The sequence below is a fragment of the Sarcophilus harrisii genome, chromosome 3, assembly GCF_902635505.1.
Source record: "Sarcophilus harrisii chromosome 3, mSarHar1.11, whole genome shotgun sequence".
Taxonomy (NCBI): Eukaryota; Metazoa; Chordata; class Mammalia; order Dasyuromorphia; family Dasyuridae; genus Sarcophilus; species Sarcophilus harrisii.
This window is the reverse complement of record NC_045428.1, coordinates 412,154,633-412,178,970: the sequence shown is the minus strand read 5'-3', so window position 1 is coordinate 412,178,970 and position 24,338 is coordinate 412,154,633.

Here is a 24,338-nt window from a genome sequence, read left to right as displayed (position 1 = left end):
CTTTGATTTTTTATAAATTAGAGTTAATTCTCTATATTTTTTAAAATGGGCCTTTATCAGAACCTTTACTTAAAAATATTTTAGTTTATTTTCCCTTCTAATTTTCTGCATTAGTTTTGTTTGTACAAAAACTTTTAGTTTAGTATAATCGAAATTTTCTTTTGGATCGTGATTCTGTTCTCTTCGGTCATAAAGACCTTCCCCTTCCACAGGTCTGGGGTAAACTATCCTTTTCCTCTAATTTATTAATAATTTCATTCTTTTCCTATCATGAACCCATTTTTGATTATCTTGGTGTAGGGTTAATATGGATCAATGCCTAGTTTCTCCATATGTTTCCAATTTTCCAAATTTTTATCAAACAGTAAGTTCTTATCCCAAAGCTGGGATGTTGGGTTTTCAAAGACTAGGTTGCTATTTTGTTGACTGTTTTTCCCGACTTAATCTATTCCACTGATCAATAATCTTTCCTTAACCAATAGTTTTGGTAACTCTCTCTTTTAATTTTAAATTTAAAAAAACTTTCTTTGATTTTTTTTTCATTAATTCTCTTAAAATTCTTGACCTTTTGTTTTCCATATGAACTTTTTATTTTTCTAGGTCATTAAAATGGTTTTTTGGGTCTGATTGGTATAACTAAATAAATAGATTAGTTTAAATTAATATTGTCATTCTTAATATTTCTCGCCCTATCCAAGGCATTTAATATTTTTCAATTGGTTGATAGACTTAATTTGTGGAAAAGTGGTCTGTAATTTTCTCTAAAGTTTCTGTTTTCCCTTGGCAGATGGATTCCCTAAATTTTTATATTATCAGTAGTTATTTGGGTTTCTCTTTGCTCGACTTTGGATTTTTGTGATATATAAGAATGCTGATGACTTATTGGGTTTATTTTTAACCACAACTTTGCTAAATTGTGGATTACTAACAACTTTTTGCAGAATCTCGGGGTTCTCTAAAGTATACCATCATGTCATCGGAAAGAAGTGATAATTTGGTTTCCTCATTGCCTATTCATTCCCTTAATCTCTTTCTCCTCTTTTGCTAAAACTAGCGTTTCTAATAAAATATTAAATAAGTGTGAATGGGCAACCTTTTCCTCAGATCTTTTGGGGAATGGTTGAGTTTGTCTCTATTACATATGATGCTTACTGATGGTTTAAATAGATGCCTTTATTTTAAGGAAAAGTCCATTTATTCCTTATTAAGTGTTTTTAGGTTGGATTTGGTTTATCAAATGCTTTTCTGCATCTATTGGATGATCATATGGTTTTTTAATTTGTTTTTTAAATAATTATATTATGTTTTCCTAATATTAACCATCCCTGCATTCCTGGTATAAATCCTATTGATCATATTATTTCTTGGAATGATTTTTCTTATTTTTTGCTAATATCTTATTTAAGTTTTAATCAATATTCATTAGGAGATTGGTCTATAATTTTCTTTCTCTTTTTTCACCTACCTGGTTTATATCATACCATGTCTGTTCATAGAAGAATTTGGTGGACTCCTTCATTCCCTATTTTTCAAATAATTTTATATAGTTGGGAAAATTTTCTTTAAATGTTTGGTAAAATTCACATTAAATCCATTGGCCGGGGACAGGGAGTTGTTTAATTTTTCTTTTCTTTTTCTGAAATGGGACTTTAAAATTACTTCCTCCTCTTTATTGGAAGTCTTATTTTTTAGGTATCATCCATTTTTATGGTTATCAAATTTATTGGCATAAATTTGACAAAATAATCCTTATTATTTCTCTAATTTCCTCTTCATTGGTGGAAAGTTCCCCTTTTCATTTTAAGACTACTAATTTCATTTTCCTCCCTCCTTTTTTAGTCAATTTTAAAGGCTCTATTTTTTGGCTTTTCACAGAACCAACTCTTAGTTTATTAATTAGTTCAATGTTTTTTTACTTTAAAATTTTTTTAATTTCTCCTTTTAATTTTAAATTTCCAATTTAGTATTTGATTGGGGGTTTTTAATTTGGTCTTTTTTTAGTTTTTTTTATTTAAGCCCAATTCAAAATCTTTTCTTTCTCTGTTTTATTCAAGTAAGCCTCTAAGGATATAAAATTCCCTCTTATTACCCTTTGGCTGCATCCCACAAATTTGGTATGATGTCTCATCATTTCATTATCTTAGTGGGTTATTTTGTATCTATAATTTGCTGCTTCACCCAATCCTTCTTTGATAGTTTTTGTTTCCAATTACTTTTGGTCTATTTCCCCTAATTTTTTTTTTGAATGTAGTTTTATTGCATCATGATCTGAAAAGCATTTACTATTTCTGCTTTCTTGCATTTGTTGGGTCTTTTGTCCTAATATATGGTAATTTTGAATAGGTTCCGAACTGCAGGGAAAGTATATTCCCTTCATCTCCATTCAATTTTCTCCAAGATCCAACAACCTAATTTTCTAATTTCTTTTACTTCAATTTTTTCTTATTTGTTTTTGGTTTGATTTTTAATTCAGGTAAAGTTGGATTCCTACTATTACAGTTTTGTTGTCTATTTCTTCTTGCAACTCTCTTCTTCTCCTTTGGGAAGCTGGTGCCCCACTTGGTGCATATATGTTTTAATGATTTCTTCGTTGTTTTTTGCTCCCTTTAGCAGGATGTAGTTTCCTTCCTTATCTCTTTTTAATTAGTAATTTTTACTTTTGCTTGATCTGAGATAGGATGGCTCCCTCTTTTTGCTTTCACCTGAGCATTGATTTTACTCCAGCCTTTTACCTTTACTCTATATGTATCTCCCTGCTTTAAATGTGTTTCTTTAAAAAATATTGTAAGGGTTCTGACTTTTGTCAATCTGCTGTCATCCTCTTTATGGGGGAGTTCTCCCATTCCACTTTTCGTTAAATTACTAAATCTGTATTTCCTGCCATCCTAATAACCCCCCAGATTATGCCTTATTCTTGCCTCCCCAAACCCTTTCCCCTTTTAAACTTATGTACCCCTCTTGTATAATGATGCTTACCCTCTTTATAATCCCTCCCTACCCCCTTTTAATTTTTCCCCCTTTCTTCCCCTTTTAATTTTTTTTCCTTTTCCTCTCCCGTTTTTTAAGAGGGGAGAAATTTTCTCTAAAACAAATGTCAATTATTTTTCTTTGGCCAACTCTGTGAGTAAGATTCACAATTTCCTCCCCCTCTAAATTCCCTCAGATATGATAAGTTTCCTTTGCCTCTTTGTGGGATGTGGTTTCCTTCTTTTTCCCCTCCTTCCACCTTATTCTGCCATCCCCTTTTTCCATATTCTTCCCTTTTTTATTATATCAGTACAATCAAATTATCATTATTCTTTTTTGTATATCCACAACAGAAATACAATTTAAGAGTTATTTTTACCTTTTCTGCATCTTTTAGTTCTTGGTTGGAGATCAAATTTTTTTGTTTAGTTCTGGTTTTCTTCAAAAAAATGGAATTCATTTTATTTCATTTGTCCCATCTTCTTCCCTGGAAGAAAATACTCAACACTGGGTGTTTATTCTTGCTCATCCAAGTTCTTGTGCCTTTAATATCATATTTCAGGCCTTCTTTCCTTTAATGTGGGCAGCCAGATCTTGGGTGTCCTTTTGTCGCATCTCAGTATTTAAATGGTTTTTGCTTTGTAAAATTTTCCTTTGTAGTTCTGAAATTTGGCCAAATTTCCTTGGGGTTTTTATTTTGGGTTTCTTTCAGAAGGTTTCGATGAATTCTTTCAATGCCTATTTTTCTGATTCTATTACATCTGGGCAGTTCTCTTTGATGTTTCTTGTAAAATAGTATCACTCTTTTTTCTCATAGTTTTGGAAGGTCCAATAAATCCTGTTATCTCTCCTAGTCTATTTTCCAAGTCTTCGTTTTGCAAATAGAAAATTTGGTTTTTCAGTTTGTCAATTTTTGATTTTGCTTCTGATTCTTTGTCTCAATGAATCATTAGTTTCAATTTTTCAGTTCTAATTTTAAAATTATTTTCTTCATTAGCTTTTTACTTCTTTCTGTATATGTCAATTAGTTTTAAATTATTGTTTTTTGGTCTTGGAATTTTTTCCATTTCACTAATTTTTTTTTTTTTTAGTTTTTTTCTTTTTTACAGATCCTACTTTTTAAGTGTTCTTTGTCTTTCAATTCACAGATCCTCTTTCTTCAAGTTCTTTGTCTTTTCAATTCCAAAATCCTACTTTCTTAATTCTTTATATTTTCAATTCCAAATTCTTATTTCCAAAGGTTTTTATTTTTCCAATTCCCAATTTTGTTTCCCTACTTCCGATTTTTCTTTTTCAATTGTATTTCAGGAAAGTTGTTGCTCTCTTTAAAGGCTTCTCTTTCCTTTCCCCATTTATCTTCTTCTCTTTTGGACTTTTGGTCTCTTCTTGGGAGCATCATGTAAGGAGGACAGTCTGATGCATTTTTTTTTGGGGCTCTTCAGGTTTCGACCTGCTCTTTTTCTGCATAGAAGCTGTCATCGTTCTTTTTCATCTTTTTTTTTTTGTTTAAATTTAGGGTATGTCTCAGGCAAGGGGGTTCTACCCTCTGCAGGCAGGGGAGATGTAAACGTTCTGGCTTCGGGGTATGGGGGTGCTCAATGAGTTTTCCCTTCCCCCAACAGGAAGGGGTTCAGCACTGGCCAGGCTATCAAGTGCCAGTTGGGCTGTGTGGGTTGCGATTGCCCACGGCTGGGGACTAAGGGGTGGTGTCACTGCCCCCAGGGGGCCTTGGGACTTGGTTGGGCTGACCCCGGGCAGACCGGGCTCTTCCCCAGTTCTCTGCCCAAACGGCCCCTGGAAAAGCTCTTCCCCAACCAGGCCCCCCCAGGGCAGTTGGAGGCTAACCCGGGCTTGTCCTCCCTGCCGTGCAGGATCCCCACCCCAAAGGGAAACCCCTTCCCGGTTGGGGCTGCGTGTTTGCTGAGATCTTGCTTTCACTTTCGTTTGAGACTCTCCTGACTTTTTCTCCCATCTGCACCAATCTCCCCTGGCCCTGGAACCAACCTTTTTTGGCGAGACCCAAAGATTTTCTTCGGCTGGTGGTTGTTCTCTTCTTATCTTTCAATTTTGATCAAGACTATTTTTGAGGCTCGATATAATATTGATAAAGAGGGTAAGAGAAGAGCTTAGAAAGTCGTGTGTGTCTTCTCTGCCATCTTGGCTCCGCCCCCTACTTATTTATTTTTATATTTTTTTATAGTTTCTCTTACAGATATTATTATTTTATTTTTATTCTTTCTTGCTTGTCCATGATCTGATTTTTCTTAGGTTTATTGATTCTATTATTTTTTGCTTCATTAAATTTTCATAGATGACTTTTTTACATTTAATTTATCCAAGGATGTCATTCAGGGTCATGTGAATATATGTCATTTATATTAACAATAGGAATGATTTGACTAAAGCTCACATATTTTATAGCTTTACAAAGCAATCTTTACATTAAAGATATAGAACATTGAAATTTAAATGTTTCCCCAATATATTAAGGCATTCTCTTCAATATACTTCATAGGTTTTCAGTTGTGGCATGACTTCACAAATTTTGTCTGAGCTGTGGTTTTAAAAAAGTATTCCAGAAGATCCTCCTTGCTCCTCAGCTTATCAATACTGCACTGTCTATAGAACTTTGCATAGATTCTGCTCTATGATTGTTTTGACATGCTTTCCTAATAACTCTTTGAAACTCAGAAATTCTACTCACTTCATCTAGTGTTGAAAAGAAAAAGGAAAAAAAAAGATCAAAGATTGAGACCTGTTTTTCAAATCCATATAGTCCTCTGAGAATATGTCTAAGTGATTGAATCAATGAATGAAGCAAATGAGCCCATAGCATATATGTCTAATGAGAATTTTGAAACTGAAATTAAGAAAGAAGAAAGGATTGATATCTAGCCTGGATCTGGAAATGCTAGGGCCTCAGGTGAAGATATACTGTCATGCCCAATCAGATTCAGATACCACACCAAACCCAGAAAAGTTTAGTGTCTTATATAGGTGGCTTGATACAGAGCCATGTACAGATTCATTTATTCCAATGGTATCATTCAATAAATGAAGATTAAAAAAAACTTGATAGAAGTTAAGTAAAGTAGATTATTCACATGTAGTAAAATAGAAGATCAAGATTAAAATTCAGATATTACTGCCTTAAAATCATTTCTTTTTCAATCACATCATATTTTCTCCAGTTACCATGATTACTGTAATTGTTTCTTAAAATGTCTTCTAGCTTTAGTTTTACCTTTCTTTAACCTGTCATCTACAACTTTAAAAATATTTTTCCTAAAACACAGATCCAGCAATGCTATTTCTTTGCTCAAAACCTCCAGTGGTTTCACATGTTTCCAGAATAAAATAGAGACATTTCAGGATGTGATTTAAGGTTACCCATGACCTGGCTCCTACCTACACTACTGGCCAAAATTCATATTTTGTGTTGTTCAGTCATTTCATTTCTATCGAACTTTTCATGACTGCATTTAAGTGTTCTTGGAAAGAAACAGAAGTAGATTGCCATTCCCTTCTCCTTTTACAGATCAATTTACAGATGAAGCAACTGAGGTAAACAGAATTAAATGACTTTCCCAGAGTCACACAGCTAGTAAATGTCTGGGACTGGATTTGAACTCAGGAAGATAACTCTTTTTGACTTCAGGGATGGCACTCTACCTACTTCCTCACCTAGCTTCTTACAGTTCATAGTCCTCTCCTCCATAAGCTCTAGGTTTTAGACAAAATAAACACTACCTCACATATTCAACTCTCAATAAATATTAGCATGGCTATTCCCCTTTGAATAGGAACAGTAGTAAAAGGTTTCCACAATAAATCAAAGTCTCACTTGCTCACCTCCTACCACAAGGCACACCAACACCTCTGATCCCTATACTAATTATCATCGAAATAATCAGCCTGTTCATTCAACCACTAACCTTAACAATACGACTAACAGCTAACATCACTGTGGGCCATCTCCTGATCCACCAGGAGAAAAGTTACCCTCATGTTTGGAAGGCACTTCTTTTTTTATCTCCTTATCTCAGGATTTCTACCTCATTTCATAGTTCACCACAATAGCCACTTTAAAACATTCTTAAACTATGCAGGAAGTACTACTCACTGTTGGCCGAATTTACCAGATCAATGAGATAATCAGATGGAATGATATTTGTAAATCATTTGATACAGTATCTGGCACATAATAGATATTCTAAAATATTTGTTAATATTGTTACCTTAAAAATGCTGTATTTATTTGTATGTATGTTATGTTCCCACAATACAATGTAAGTTCTTTGAGGACAAGAACTGTTTTAATTTTTGTTATTGTGCTAGATGCTCAGCATGATACCTTGTGAATGAGAGGTTCTGAAGAAATATTCCTGAATTAAAATTGACTATTACTTTAGTCCTTTATAAGCTGAATTTAACTCAGGCTATTAACACAATCCTACAGATTTGCGATTTTTATGAGCTTCATTAGGATTTCATATTTTTTTCTTAACACCAGAAAGGTAATTCTGAGTTATAGAAGTACCATTTATTAAAGTCAGTGGTGTATTTTTCTTAATTTTCTTTCTTTTCCTCTAGGTCAAAATAACTCATTTGTTGGTTCTGAATAGTCTGATTATTATTTAGGTACTCCAAAGGCAAAAAGAAAGGATGCTATAAGCAATTATCTCTGAAGACCTGATCAGAAAAATAGAAATGATAATTATATCAAGCAAGAAGGAATAGGTGAAAGCTATGATTTCTCAGTAGTAATGTATGCTACAAGAGTTGTAATATTTAAAAAATGCTACAGGACTGATATTTCAAATTGTGGTGGTTCTGGAGAAGACTTTCAAGAGTCCTTTGGACAGCAAGAGATCAAATCAGTCACTACTTAAAAAAAACTAATTCAGTAACTGATTAGAAGGACAAATATCAAAACTGAAGCTTAAATATCTTGGCTACAGAATGACGATAAGACTCATTTGAAAGGATTCTGATGTTGTGAAATATTGAAGGCAAAAAAAGAAGGAGGTGGCAAAATATGAGATGAATAGATAGTACTATGAAAGCAATGAACATGAGTTTGGACAGATTTTGGGATATAGTGGAGGATAGAAGGACTTTTAATGCTTTGGTCCACTGGGTCACAGTCAGTTATGAGTGAACAAATGAACAGCAACAACAGCAACACCAAAGGCATAGGTCAGTTGTGATCTTCATTGGTGGAGAGATTAAACCTTGTAGTCGTCAAGTAATAAAGTAAGATATCAATATAATGGTTAGTAGAAAAATGGTTAGTAGTAGTATAATGTAGTATAATGTATCTCATTTTCCATTTTTCCCACGGGACATTGCTCTCTTTAAATAACTTTTATATCCTTTTGGCTAAGTGCACTTTAAATTGTTTGATCTTTATAAAGCAGTGGTTCTCCTCTTGAAGATTGAAGATTATTTTTTACTCAAAGAGAGAAAGTGTGTGTACTCTGGGGATGTAATGTTTATTTTGATGCAGTGTGGAAATATACCAAGTTTATGTTTTATTGTTTCTTGTTTTGTCTGCTCATTAGCATCCACTTGGCTGAAGTTTTAAGAAAGAGTCCAGAAAAGATTTGCTGTCCTCTGTCCCACACAGGCTATGTTGAAGATTTATTGCTATAAGAACATTTGGTCAGGCCTTTAAGCTCTGGGGATTTTTATAACAAATTGAAAAGAGCCCTAAGATCTATGCTTGAGAATACTGAGTGAACATTGTAAATAAAACATATTGTGATATACTGATAAATGCACAACAGAATTAATATCAAAATATTGTGGCTTGACTTTAAAAACTGGTGCTGGATTTTATAAATCCTAATATTGGACTTTTCAAAATAGACTATATCATTTTATTAACATTTGTAACTGTGTAAGCTAGGGGAGAAAGAAGGTTATTTAAACTGCATGCTTCAGGGCACTAGATGATTGCTTTTGGGACAAAGAGGGAAATTTTTATTTAACTTGAGGAGGGCATAATTGAATAGCAGCTTAGTGGGCATTTTCACCATATCCTATCTGAAGGGATAGGGATTTTCCTATGGCCAGAAGCACACTATTCAAGTAAATGTCTGATTCAACTGTGAAAGGCAAAGAGGCAAATCCAATGTTCTGTCATTGGTAAGCTGACTTCTACATCTTTAAAAATAATTTTTTTTTTTTTACATTTAATGTCTGTTTTCCTGAGGTGCTTCATAAAATCTATAGTTCTATTTTTTTGTGTTCAGGACTCTTTTACATTCTTAAAAATAATTAAGGACTCCAACATGATTTTGTTTATATAGGTTACATTTATTTATATTTACTATCTTCACAATGAAAATGTTTTAATATTATTATGAAAATTATCAAGAAGTTATGGACGTAATACTTTGAGAACTGCTGGCACAGATCATTGATAATGATTGATATTCAGTTGCTGCCATAAAACAATGTTGTTTCTAAGAAAGGTCTGTATGCAATATAAAATAATGGGCTATTTGAATTCCAGCTAGATAGAGTTATGTCTCCACTACTCTTTTTTAAAAAAATCAACAATTTTGCATGATTTAGGGATCTTAGGCTACTTCTCATTTGTAGTTCAAACTTGTCTGTCCCTCTCCAATAACAAGAGCCACCATTTATCTTGACCTTTAAAAATTCATTTTGTCATAACAGCCCTATGAATTAGTTTATTATTATCTGCCTTTAAAAATGGGGAAATTGAGTCTCAAGAATATTGTGTCTTAACCTCTTCCATCTACCTAAAAAACAATACTGACAGGATTTCAAATCATATCTTTTCCTTTTTTATCACAACATACTGTTTTATTCATTCAATTTTATTTTTCTACTGTCCAAAAAGACAGATACTAAACCCCTATTTATGTATGTATTTATGTATTTAATGTTCTGCCTTAGGTTCCTTATTTCCTTCTATAGCAGAAATTGTATATCTGGGATCTCAACTTGTTTTTGAAACTATTTTTTTTACTATATTTTAGCAAAATTTATTTCTTCTCTAATGATATAATTTCTTTTATATATTTAAAAATATTATTCTGAGAAAGACCAAACGGGCCTTGTCAGATAGTCAAAAGAGTTCATGGAAAACATAAAAAAACTGCTCAAAATCTCTCCTCTATATTCTTTCTTTTTTATTATAGCTTTTTATTGACAGAACATATGCATGGGTAATTTTTCAACACTGTCCCTTGCAATCACTTCTGTTCCAACTTTTCCCTTCCTTCCCTCCACCCTCTCCTCTAGATGTCAGGCAGTTTCATACATGTTAAACATGTTAAAGTATATTTTAAATACAATATATGTGTACATATTTGTACAGTTCTCTTGTTGCACAAGAAAAATTGAATTTATAAACGTAAAAATAACCTGGGAAGAAAAATGCAAGTAGTCCACAGTCATTTCCCTGGGTGTAGCTGGTTTTTTTCTCTGGGTGTAGCTGGTTCTGTTTATCATTGATCAATGGGAACTGAATTGGATCTTCTCATTGCCAAAGATATCCACTTCCATCAGAATTTATATTCATATAGTATTGTTGTTGATGTGTATAATGATCTCCTGGTTCTGCTCATTTCATTTAGCATCAGTTCATGTAAGTCTCTTCAAGCCTCTGTATTCATCCGGCTGGTCATTTCTTACAGAACAATGATATATTCTATATCGTTCATATTCCACAATTTACCCAGCCATTCTCCAATTGAAGGGCATCCATTCAATTTCCAGCTTCTAGCCACTATAAAAAGGGCTGCCACAAACTTTTTTGAACATACAGGTCCCTTTCCCTTCTTTAGTATCTCTTTGGTATATAAGCCCAGGAGTAACACTGCTGGATCAAAGGGTATGCACAGTTTGATAACCTTTTGAGCATAGTTGCAAATTGCTCTCCAGAATGGTTGGATCTGTTCACAACTCTATCAAAAATGCATTAGTGTCCCAGTTTTCCCACATCCCCTCCAACATTCATCATTATCTTTGCCTGTCATCTTAGCTAATCTGATAGGTGTGTAGTGGTATCTCAGAGCTGTTTTAATGTTCATTTCTCTGATCAATAGTGATTTGGACACCTTTTCATATGGCTACAAATACTTTCAATTTCTTTATCTGAAAATTGTCTGTTCATATCCTTTGACCATTTATCTATTGGAGAATAGCTTGAAGTATTATAAATTTGAGTCAATTCTCTCTCTAAATTTAGAAATGAAGTATTTATCAGATCCTTTGGATATAAAAATATTTTCCCAGCTTATTGCTTCCCTTCTAATCTTTTTTGCATTAGTTTTCTTTGTACAAAAGCTTTTTAATTTGATATAATCAAAATTTTCTATTTTGTGATCAATAATGGTGTCTAGTTCTTTGTATATTCTTTCTCAATAACATCATCAACTGCCATATTTTTAACTGTCATCTCTCTGAAGATGACTAACGTAATCAATGTGTAATAATCAAATATCTACTATACTTCAGGCACTGTGATAAGCATTGGTGATGAAAAAGAAAGTCAAAAGACAATCCTTGCCCTTAAGGAGCTTATAATCAAATGGAAGAGGCAACATACAAACAGATATGTGCAAAGGAAGATATATATAGGCTAAAAAGGAATTAATTCAAAGAGGGGAAATAGTGGAATTAAGAAGGGTTAGGAAAGGCTTCTTGCATAAGGTAGGACTTAAAGGAAGTCAGAGATATCAGTAGTAGGAACAGAAAAAAGAGAGAAAAAAAAAGAACACTGGGAAATGAATGTAAACTGCTTGCATTTTTTGTTTTTTTTCCTGAGTTATTTTTACCTTCTGAATCCATTTCTTCCTGTGCAACAAGAGAACTGTTCAGTTCTGCACACATATATTGTATCTAGGAAATACTGCGACATATTTAACATGTATAGGACTGCTTGCCATCTGGGGGAGAGGATGGAGGGAGGGAAGGGAAAAGTTGGAACAGAAGTGAATGCAAGGGTTAATGTTGTAAAAAATTACCCAGGCATGGGTTCTGTCAATAAAAAGTTATAATTTTTAAAAAAGAAAAAAAAAAAAAAACAAATGGAAAGAACAGGGAGAACATAGGGCAGATTATGTGATGTACTCTAACCATATCAAAGGCTAACAATGAAGAGAAAAATATTCCCCATATTCTCTCTCCAGAAGAAGAGAGCCTATATGAAAATGGGTGAGAGTGTCAAGCGATGGACTGGAAAAAGGTTAAAGAAAATGGGAAAAAAATCTTGTTTAGTGATGGGAAGGGTTATTATTGATGAATGTATTGGGAAAGGGAAATGTTCTATAAAGAGAGAAGGTAATTTATGGCTGAAATAATTTGGATCTTAGAAAGACTACCCATCTTGCCTCAGAAGTTAAAAAAAATTAAAGCTTCTTGGGACAACTTACACCTAGGGGAATGGAACAGCATGAAATCACTAAAGATATTTTGGGTCAAAGGCAGGGAAATTATCAAGTGATGGGTAAATGTCAAATAGTCACAAAATCAGGGCATAGAAAAAAAATCCTGTCATGGGACAATGTCCTCTTTGTCACCTGTAGGAATTGGTATTTCTAAACTTGAGGCAGAAAAGAAAAAAAGTGAGACTAGGGATTATATATACAGGACTACAATATAGAAACCGTTTAGAAGGAATCCAAATTAGATTTTTAGAAGTTTTAGTTCCAAGAGAAATGTAGTCAATAAAAAAGACAATAAATAAGAAGACAAGTAACAAGAAGTAAGATAATGAATGTATGCAGTAATCAGAAAGAAAAGTTAAATGAGAAAAATGAATGAGAAAAATAATTTTAAGAAAAATATAGAAAATTAAAATTTTAAAATGAAAGAACAAAGAACATAAAGATGAAGATTAGAAAGATTTTACTTGACTAACAGAGAGGAGAAAAAAGAGAAAGAATTAGATAGCTCAGCAAGAAAATAAATAATTATAAGTAAAACTTTAAAACTAAAGAAATTGGTAAAAATAACAGGAGGGTCTTGAGGGTAAAAGGAAGACAGATAATGAATATAGGGTTTCCTTAAAATAGATTAAACTAAAATAATAGAAGAGGAATAATACAGTATTGATAGAGCATTAGGGAAAATCCTTATTTCTCAAAAAATATTAGAGATTTAAAAAAGTAAATATAAATCTAATTCATAATTTTAAATGTGAATGGAATGAACAATCTGATAAAAACAAAAAAAAAAGAGTGCCAGATTGGATAAAAACCAAAATTCTACAAAAGGCAGAATGAAAGTTAAATTTAAAAAATTAATATATATGAAGTGCATAAAAAAGCAAGTGTTATAAGCATTTTATTAGGAAAAAAGTTAGCAAACATAAAAAACAGATAAATAAGGGAACCTCATTATGCTAAAAAGGAACCATATACAACCAACCAATATCAATTCTAAACTTTTATACGCCAAAAGACTTAGCATTTAAATGTATAAAAAATTAATAAAACTACAAGAACACAGAAATAGAAATACAAAAATGATAGGAAATTTAATAACCCTCTGTAAGTGGTGAATAAGTCTAACAAAAATATAAACAAAAGGGAAAATATAGAATTGAATAAATTATTGGAGAAACTAGAGCTAAAAGATTTATGATATCTTCTCAGTGGTATTATTAAAAAAAGATACTTATTTCTCAGATCTACATGTTACTTTTTCAAAAAATGGATTATTTATTAGGGCAGAGAGATACTGCAAACAAATATAAAAAAGGCATAAATACTAAATATATTCAATAGACTCAGAAAACAATAATCCAGTTCAAAGAGGACAACAAAAGACACAAATCTTAATGGAGGCTTAACAATTAAATTCTAAGTAATGAATGATTCAAAGAACAAACCACAAAAACAACAATAGTTACATTAAAGAATATTATAATTCTCAAACCATGTATCAAAATTATTGGGATAGGGCTAAAGTAGTCATTGGAGGAGGAAAACATCTTTACAAACCTATATTAACAAAATAGTTAAAGGGAAGATTAATGAACTAAATATATATATTTACAAAAAATTAGAAAGCCAACAAATAAAAACAAAAACAACAATAGAAAGAGAAGAATGGACATTATAAGTTGGAAATAAATAGATAAACTATAACCAAAACCCTATGGAAATGATAGATTAAACTAAAAGAAGGTTCTTCAAAATTTCTTTAAAAAATAAACTTTTAGCCATTATGACTAAAAAGAAGTGAGCAAATACCTCATTGAATAGCCAATGAACAAGATTAATTCAGAACAAAACCATAAGAAAAAGGAAAAAGAATTAGAACCTATCATGCCTAGTTATATAGTAACAAAACGAAGACTACAAAAGTCATAAAGGAACTTTCAAAAATATTTTAATAAACCAAATAAACAGATCAAATAAAAATCTTAAATAATTTACCCTTAAATTGAAGTCATTCTAAAGGAACTGCTGATTGGAAAAACAAACAAAAACAAGACTCCTGATGAATTGTTTTAAATTTTAAAAGAAAAATATTAGTGTCCATACTGTACAAATTATTCTTGAAAATAGAGAAAGAAAGGAAATTACCAGAATCCTTTTATAAGACAAATACAGTTGACACTTCAACAAGGGAAAGACAAAGTTCAGAAGGAGAACTACAGAAATCATTAGTGAATAGCTATAATAAATAAATAAAATCCTGTCAAAAAAATTCCAGCTATCTCTCCAAGAATTCATTACGACAAAATGATATTTATACAAAAGATGCAGAATTTGTTCAAGATTAGGAAAACAATCAACATAATTAATCATTCCCTGTTCATCCTGTAACATTATGTCAATACTGAAATTCATACCTTCTCAATATCCCCTACAATTGGGAACCTTGCCTCCCTCTTATTGGAAAAGACAGGAAATAGAACATCTGAATGCTCTTCTTCTTTATTTACCCTCTCACTCAATCTTTTGCTTTTTAGTTTTTGTTTATGTGCCACCATACTTCAGTAAATTATAAGCTAATTGAAGGGAGAGATTGTCTTTTTTTTTTTTTTTAATTTAATAGCCTTTTATTTACAGGATATATGCATGGGTAACTTTACAGCATTAACAATTGCCAAACCTCTTGTTCCAATTTTTCACCTCTTACCCCCCCACCCCCTCCCCTAGATGGCAGGATGACCAGTAGATGTTAAATATATTAAAATATAAATTAGATACACAATAAGTATACATGACCAAACCGTTATTTTGCTGTACAAAAAGAATCAGACTCTGAAATATTGTACAATTAGCTTGTGAAGGAAATCAAAAATGCAGGTGGGCATAAATATAGGGATTGGGAATTCAATGTAATGGTTTTTAGTCATCTCCCAGAGTTCTTTTTCTGGGCATAGCTAGTTCAGTTCATTACTGCTCCATTAGAAATGATTTGGTTGATCTCGTTGCTGAGGATGGCCTGATCCATCAGAACTGGTCATCATCTAGTATTGTTGTTGAAGTATATAATGATCTCCTGGTCCTGCTCATTTCACTCAGCATCAGTTCGTGTAAGTCTCTCCAGGCCTTTCTGAAATCATCCTGTTGGTCATTTCTTACAGAACAGTAATATTCCATAATTTTCATATACCACAATTTATTCAGCCATTCTCCAACTGATGGACATCCATTCAGTTTCCAGTTTCTAGCCACTACAAAAAGGGCTGCCACAAACATTCGTGCACATACAGGTCCCTTTCCCTTCTTTATAATCTCTTTGGGATATAATCCCAGTAGTAACACTGCTGGATCAAAGGGTATGCACAGTTTGATAACTTTTTGAGCATAGTTCCAAACTACTCTCCAAAATGGTTGGATTCGTTCACAACTCCACCAACAATGCATCAATGTCCCAGTTTTCCCGCATCCCCTCCAACAATCATCATTATTTTTTCCTGTCATCTTAGCCAATCTGACAGGTGTGTAGTGGTATCTTAGAGTTGTCTTAATTTGCATTTCTCTGATTAATAATGACTTGGAGCATCTTTTCATATGACTAGAAATAGTTTCAATTTCTTCATCTGAGAATTGTCTGTTCATATCCTTTGACCATTTTTCAATTGGAGAATGGCTTGATTTTTTATAAATTAGAGTTAATTCTCTATATATTTTGGAAATGAGGCCTTTATCAGAACCTTTGACTGTAAAAATATTTTCCCAGTTTATTGCTTCCCTTCTAATCTTGTCTGCATTAGTTTTGTTTGTACAAAAACTTTTCAGTTTGGTATAATCGAAATTTTCTATTTTGTGATCAGTAATGATCTCTAGTTCTGCTTTGGTCATAAAGACCTTCCCCTTCCACAGGTCTGAGAGGTAAACTATCCTATGTTCCTCTAATTTATTAATAATTTCATTCTTTATGCCTAGGTCATGAACCCATTTTGACCTTATCTTGGTGTACGGCGTTAAGTATGGATCAATGCCTAGTTTCTGCCATATTAGTTTCCAATTTTCCCAGCAATTTTTATCAAACAGTAAGTTCTTATCCCAAAAGCTGGGATCTTTGGGTTTGTCAAAGACTAGGTTGCTATATTTGTTGACTGTTTTATCCCTTGAACCTAATCTATTCCACTGATCAACTAATCTATTCCTTAGCCAATACCAAATAGTTTTGGTAACTGCTGCTCTATAATATAATTTTAGATCTGGTACAGCTAAGCCACCATCATTTGATTTTTTTTTCATTAATTCCCTTGAAATTCTTGACCTTTTGTTTTTCCATATGAACTTTGTTGTTATTTTTTCTAGGTCATTAAAATAGTTTTTTGGGAGTCTGATTGGTATAGCGCTAAATAAATAGATTAGTTTAGGTAATATTGTCATCTTTATTATATTTGCTCGCCCTATCCAAGAGCATTTAATATTTTTCCAATTGGTTAGATCAGACTTAATTTGTGTGAAAAGTGGTCTGTAATTTTGCTCATAAAGTTTCTGATTTTCCCTTGGCAGATAGATTCCTAAATATTTTATATTATCAGTAGTTACTTTAAATGGAATTTCTCTTTGTAACTCTGACTGTTGGATTTTGTTAGTGATATATAAGAATGCTGATGACTTATGTGGGTTTATTTTATAACCAGCAACTTTGCTAAAGTTGTGGATTATTTCTAATAACTTTTTAGCAGAATCTCTGGGGTTCTCTAAGTATACCATCATGTCATCGGCAAAGAGTGATAATTTGGTTTCCTCATTGCCTATTCTTATTCCTTTAATCTCTTTCTCAGCTCTTATTGCTAAAGCTAGCATTTCTAATACAATATTAAACAGTAACGGTGATAGTGGGCAACCTTGTTTCACTCCAGATGAGATTGTCTTTTGTCATTCTTTGTATTAGCATAGCTTAGCACAGCATCTGACATATAATAAGTATTTATCAAATATCTATTGACTGTGATTTGGTACCTTAAAATAAAAAAAAATCAAAGCCACATGATTATCTCAATAGATTCAGGGGAAAAACCCTTTGAAATTGTATAGTATTCATTTATGTGAAACAAAACAAAACAAAACAAAACAATTTACAAGACGTAGACATAGAGAAAACTTTTGAGTATTACAAAATATCTATCTAAAAGTAAAAGCAAGCACTCCATGCAATAAGAATACACTAAAATACTTCCTAATAAATAAGGAAGAGAAGCCAGGATGCCAACTCTCACCATTACTATTTAATCTAGTTCAGGAAAACTAGCAATAGCAACAAGACAATAGAAAGAAATTTAAAAACATAAGGATAGGTAAAGAGCTATCTGATAATAATGTGATGGATGTCATAGAGAATCAGCAGTTAATAATTAAGATTATTAATAGCTTCCCCAAAGTTACAGGTAACCAAATGAACACTCAAAAATCTGTTGCAATTTTATACAATAATAACAAAATCTGAAGCAATAGTAGAGAAATTCAGTGCTCATGCCTAGGCCATACCAACATAGTATGAATTATAATACTACCTATGGAAATTTAGGTTTTTAACATTTTATTGATCAAGTTATCAAAAGGATTCTAAATATATAATATATTATATTTGTCTTGAGAGGTAGATTCCCAAGTATTTTATATTATCTACATTTATTTTAAATGGTACCTCTCTTTCTATCTCTTGCTTCTGGGCTTTGTTGATAATATATAGAAATGAAGATTTATGTGGACTTACCATTTTATCATGATATTCTATGAGATGTTATTCAGATGGAAATAGGGCCTGGGACAAGTCACCTTGTTATTATTCTTTTATATTTAGCATTTAGTAGATTATTGCACAGGTGAAGACAGTAAAATGGTTTGATTTTGTGATAATATATAATATAATGATAAAATAATAAAAAATTATTTTTACTGTTAGATTTTGTTATTAGTCTAAATAAAATTATACCTAGCCTAAAGGGGAATGTTGAAAAGACAGGAATAAAGATAGATTAGAACTTCCAGACCTCAAATTATATTATAAACTAGCAGTTTATATTGGTCTAAAAGTAGATCAATGGAACAGACTCTTAGATAATGAGAAATCAGAAACAAGGGAATTCCGTAATATAGTGTTCAAGAAAGCAGAAAATATAAATTACTTAGTATAGAGCTCAGTACTTGATAATAATTCTTGGAAAAACTGAAAAACAGTCGTGCTGAAATTAGGTTTAAATAAACACTTCACACAAATTGATTAATCAGGTAAATATTTAGTAAGCATCCACTATGTGTCAGTACTGTAGCAAAGCATTAAGGATGCAAAAAAGAGAAAAGAACATTTCCTTTTCTTGAGAAACATAATGTAAATGGAAAGAAAATATACAAGCAACTATGTACAAACAAGATACATATAGGATAAATAAGAAATAACCAACTGATTATAGAAATAAAGCAATTGAATTAAGAAGAATTGGGAAAAGCTTCCTGTAGAAAAGAGTGTGGACACTGTAAAGTAACAAAATAAACAAAAAAATATAATAATTAGTGCTGGATAGGTTGTGAAGAGATGGCACACTTATAGTGGAGCTATAAATAACCATTTTGGAAAACAATTTGGAACTATACAAAGTGAGTCCTTTAGACCCAGATACTCTGTTTCTGTGCTTATATATCACAGACAGCCACTGATAAGAAATCCAATGCACACTACAACATTAATAGCACTTATGATAATAGCACATACTTTTTTTTTGGGGGGGGGGGGAAAGTAGATATTTATTAATTCTGGGAACGACTAAACTAATTGTGGTAGATGGAATGGAGTATTACTATATTGTAAAAATGACAAACTTTAATAGACTTCAGACTCAGAATTCTACACATTGCCTCATTTTGCCTCTGACCTTTTTTTTAACCACAGTGACATAATCAGGCAAATTTCAGGTGTTGTTTTGCAAACACAAAATGTTTAAATTTTTAATCTTTCTAACTTGCCTTGTCTCCCCTTTCCCCAGAGAACTATGATTTCTCCTGAATTGAAGATGAGAAGAAAAGTTTTAATTCTTGTGATGTACTAAGGCAACAAAAACATTCTTAGTTGAAGTTCTATTAAAATGTGATATTGTTTTGTTTCTACCCACTGCATATTATGTACACTAGCGTAGACAAAAGGTGCAGAATTCTGAAAAATAATGCTTTGATTTTTCCCCTCATCAACCCAATTCAGCTCCTCAGATCATTAATCTTTTTTAATAGTTTCAAGAGCTTGGAGAATTTTCAAAATAGCCTTGTTTTTTCTCAGAGCAGGAGCCAGGACCTTTTGCTGCAATGACATGCTTGTCAGACACCAGAGCAGGGAAACAAAAGTCCTCATCTTCCTGACTAGGAAGTAAGCTGAAAATAGAATAACAAGACATTTTCCACCTGGACAATGTAGCCTTAGGGAGACACTTAAAACATGGATTGTCTATCAAGACCTAAACATAAATTTAAATCATTATTGTCATCATTCATCATTATCTACTGCAGGTGATAGAAGACACATGCAAATCCCAACAATTTTAATAGGTCACAAAATCAAACCATTTTACTTGTCTTCACCTGTGCAATAATCTACTAAATGCTAAATATAAAAGAATAATAACAAGGTGACTTGTCCCAGGCCCTATTTCCATCTGAATAACATCTCATAGAATATCATGATAAAATGGTAAGTCCACATAAATCTTCATTTCTATATATTATCAACAAAGCCCAGAAGCAAGAGATAGAAAGAGAGGTACCATTTAAAATAAATGTAGATAATATAAAATACTTGGGAATCTACCGCTCAAGACAAATCCAGAACTATATGAACCCAATTACAGAAGACTTTTCATATAAATAAAGTTAGATCTAAACAATTGGAAGAATATCAAGTGTTCAAAGGCAGACTGAGCTAATGTCATAAAAATTACAATTCTTCCTAAATTGGTCTATTCATTTAGTGCCATATGAATCAAACTGTCAAAAATTACTTTATAGAGCTAGAAAAAATAACAACTCATCTGGAAGAACAAAAATCAAGAATATCAAGGGAATTAATGGGAAAAATTCAAAGGACGGTGACCTAATTGTACCAGACCTAAAACAATAAAATGGCTGTTATCAAAATCATTTGGTCTGGCTGAGAAGTAACTTGTGGATGAGTGAAATAGGTTAGCTTCACAAGACACAATAGTCAATGATTATAGTTAAATCTAATGCTTGATAAGTCTAAAGACTCCAGCTTCTATGATAAGAGCTCAGTATTTAACAAAAATTGATGGGAAAACTGAAAAATAGTGTGGTAGAAACTAGGCATTGACTAATATCTAGTACATTATACCAAGATAAGGTTGAAGTGGGTTGATGATTTAGGCATAAAGATCTGAGTATAAGCAAATTAGGAGAACATGGAATGTACTTCTCAGATCTGTGCAGAAAAAAATGGATTTATGGCCAAAGATGAACTAGAGAACATTTTGACATGCAAAAAATGGATAATTTTGATTACATAAAATTAATCAGTTTTTGCATAAACAAAACCAATGCAGCCAGTATTAAAAGGAAAGCAGAAGACTGGCAGGGAAATTATATTCCTGATTTTTCTGATGAAGGCCTCATTTCTAAAATATATAGAAAATTGACTCAAATTTGTGGAAATACACACCATTCTCCAATTGATAAATGGCCAAAGGATATGAACAGACAATTTTCAGATGAAGAAATTAAAGCTATTTCTATTCATATGATAAAATGCTCTAAATCACTATTAATTGGTTAAATACAAATTAAGATAACCCTGAGGTACCATTTCATACTTCTCAGATTGGCTAAGATGACAGGAAAAATGATGATTAATGTTCAAGATGATGTAGGAAAACTGAGAAATTTACATTGTTGGTGGAGTTATGAACCGATTCAAACATTCTGAAAGTAATTTGGAACTATGTCCCAAAGACTATCAAACTGTGCATACCTTTTGATCCAGCAGTGTCTCTACTGGGTCAGTAATCAAAAGAGAAAATAAAAAAGGGAAAAGGACCCATATGTGCATAAATGTTTGTAGTATCCCATTTTGTAATGCCAAGGAATTAGAAACTGAGTGGATGCTCATAAGAAAGATAATGGCTGAATGAGTTATGGTATATGAATGTAATGGAATATTATTGTTCAATAAGAAATGTTCAGCAGGGTGATTTCAGAAAGGCCTGGAGAGACTTACATTAACTGAAGTGAGTAGAACCAAAAGTATATCGTACACAGCAACAATAAGATTTTGTGATGATCAACTTTAATGGACTTGGCACTTTTCAACAATGATTTGATTCAAGGTAATTCCAATAGATGTGATGAAAAGAGCTATTTGCATCCAGAGAGAAGACTATGGGGACTGAATATGGATCAAATCATATTATTTGAAACACAAAATTTTACAAAAATGAATATTGAAAACTATCTTTGCACACATTTGGAAAAATAAAATACTATAAAAAATTATGTTGATGAATATATTTATGCAATCACTGTAAGTGATTCTTCTATTTCCATCTCTCAACTCTTGAATCTACTCAACAAATTCCAATCTCCTGTTTGAATCAAAAGTAAAGAAAGGTTAGTGCTTGATTCTAGAACAAAACTAAAAAAAGTTGCAGAAGGAAAATTTAAAAGTGGAGTTTAAAGGCTCATATCTTTCAATTTTGCTAGTAATACACAAGTCAATCTTCTTTTGACTCTTGTTAGGCATTAAAAAACTTCTTCAAATGGTCTTCCTTCCCCATTACTCAGTGTTCTGACACTCTCAGAGAATGGTGTAATTAAATTGTGTCAACACTACATGTTTCTTTAATATCAATGTGATTAGTAGGAAGCTGAAATGTGATTTTTGTTTAAACAATGCAAACAATCCAAGGATGCTATATTAGGCAAATAATTTTGCTGAGCCTACAAAAAAGAACAAAAGCCAGTACCTGAATATCTGGATTTTGAATATTAGTTTTCCAAAATAAGACTTTTTACCTAGAAACATTGTTTTAAATGCATAAGGTCTCAAAAAAAATTGTGAGGTAAAATTTGAAAATTTGTGAACTTACTAAAGAAATAAAGATCTCTGATTTGTGGATCATGAGAAAGATCTAGTTAGGTAAATAACAACCATCCCCATGTCTGCAGAGTATAAACTAAGCATTTTAGGAAGTTAATTGTTTCAGACTACTGTTTATAAAGTTATAACTACAGGAAAGTCTATGTAACTTGAAACTTGACTAATTTAGATTCTCAAATAACAAAATTTTCTTTCTATAATCTTACTTTTTGAAATAAGGAAATCATATGAAAGTAGGTATATATCAGCAATTTATTAAATAAGTTTCCAATATGTCAAACAATGTTAAAACTATAAGTTTTAGGTCAATCTAATCCAATGCATTTCTAGTCACATCACAGTTTCAAATTAATCTTCTGTATCTTTTACAATTGTGCTATGGTACTAGGGGTCATTGGTACTTGTAATGGTCAAGTTTAGATAAGATCCTATGAAGACTCAAATATGTTTAAAGTACTGTCTACACCAAGCAAGAAGCTGGACTCATATATACTTTTATTTTATTTATTTTTTTTGTTTGGTTTTGTTTTTTCAAGGCAATTGGGATTGTGATTTGCTCAGAATCACACGGCTAGTCAGTGTTAAGTGTCTGAGGCTGGATTTGACCTCAGGTCCTTCTGACTCTAGAACCACTGCTCTATCCACTATACCATCTAGTTGTCCCTTCACATATATTTTAAAGGATTTTTCAGGAGCAGATGAGAACGGAAAGGACTAGGGCAATAATCCTCAGTTACTTAGAAAATTGTACTAACCATAGTAATACAAATTTACCTTTCTGGTTAATTGAACTTTTGTTGGACTAAATTCTCCTAGTAGTCAGTCATAAATAAATAAGCATTTATCAAGTGCTTATTAAGATATTGTGTATTATACTCTGATAATGATGATATGGTAGTAAAATGCCCAGGCACTATGATTTGTTTCTTCCCCTCAATTCCTAACAAATATTTCTAGAGTGCCATTTTTTTCTTCCATAAAATTTCTTTTCCACTATTTATAATGGCATTAAGATGACCATAGGCTCTCAAATTCTGTGCTAGTGGAACGTAGCTTTTAGAGTTTAATCCTAGTGAAAGCCTGAATCTTCTTTGCAAGGGGTGCTAACTTGCTTAAAAATAGAGAGGCTCCTCAACATTAATGTGGTAACTAAGTGATGAATTTTTGGCCACAGAGAGTCATAGAAATAAAGAAAAATATAAACTGCTCCTCTGTCCTTTGTAATTCACTTTCACTTTTTAGTAAGCATAAAGAGAATGATAGAAAATAGTATAGAAAATTCTCAGAATCACAGAATTTTGAGACAGTCTCTCTCTCTCTCTGTCTGTCTATATATATACATAATATTCCTCTTGGTACTCCAAAAGAAATAATTTTGTGAATAGGATGTAGGGTTGGCATATCTAAGCTAAAAAAGAAATATTTCATAAATTTGCCAAGCAGGTCCCAATGACTGTTGTTATGATAAATCAATTCTGATTAATAACAATATCAGCATTTAATAGGAGAAGGAATAGGAGTAGTAATAGTTATAGTTATAATAGTTAATATTTGTGTATCACTTTAAGATTTTCAAAGAGATTCTCATACACTGTCTTTTTCATCTTCATGACATTCTTGGAAAATAGGCACTGTTATCAACCTTGTTTACAGGTGAGGAAACTGAGGGAAGATTGAGATAAAGTGATTTGCCACAGATACTAGTAAATATCTAAGACTATATTTGAACTTAATTCTTTCTGATTCCTGGTCCAGGCTCTTTCCATTGTGGCCCTTTCCAGCCAACTAGAGACAGTGTTAAAAGGAAATCTTATAGT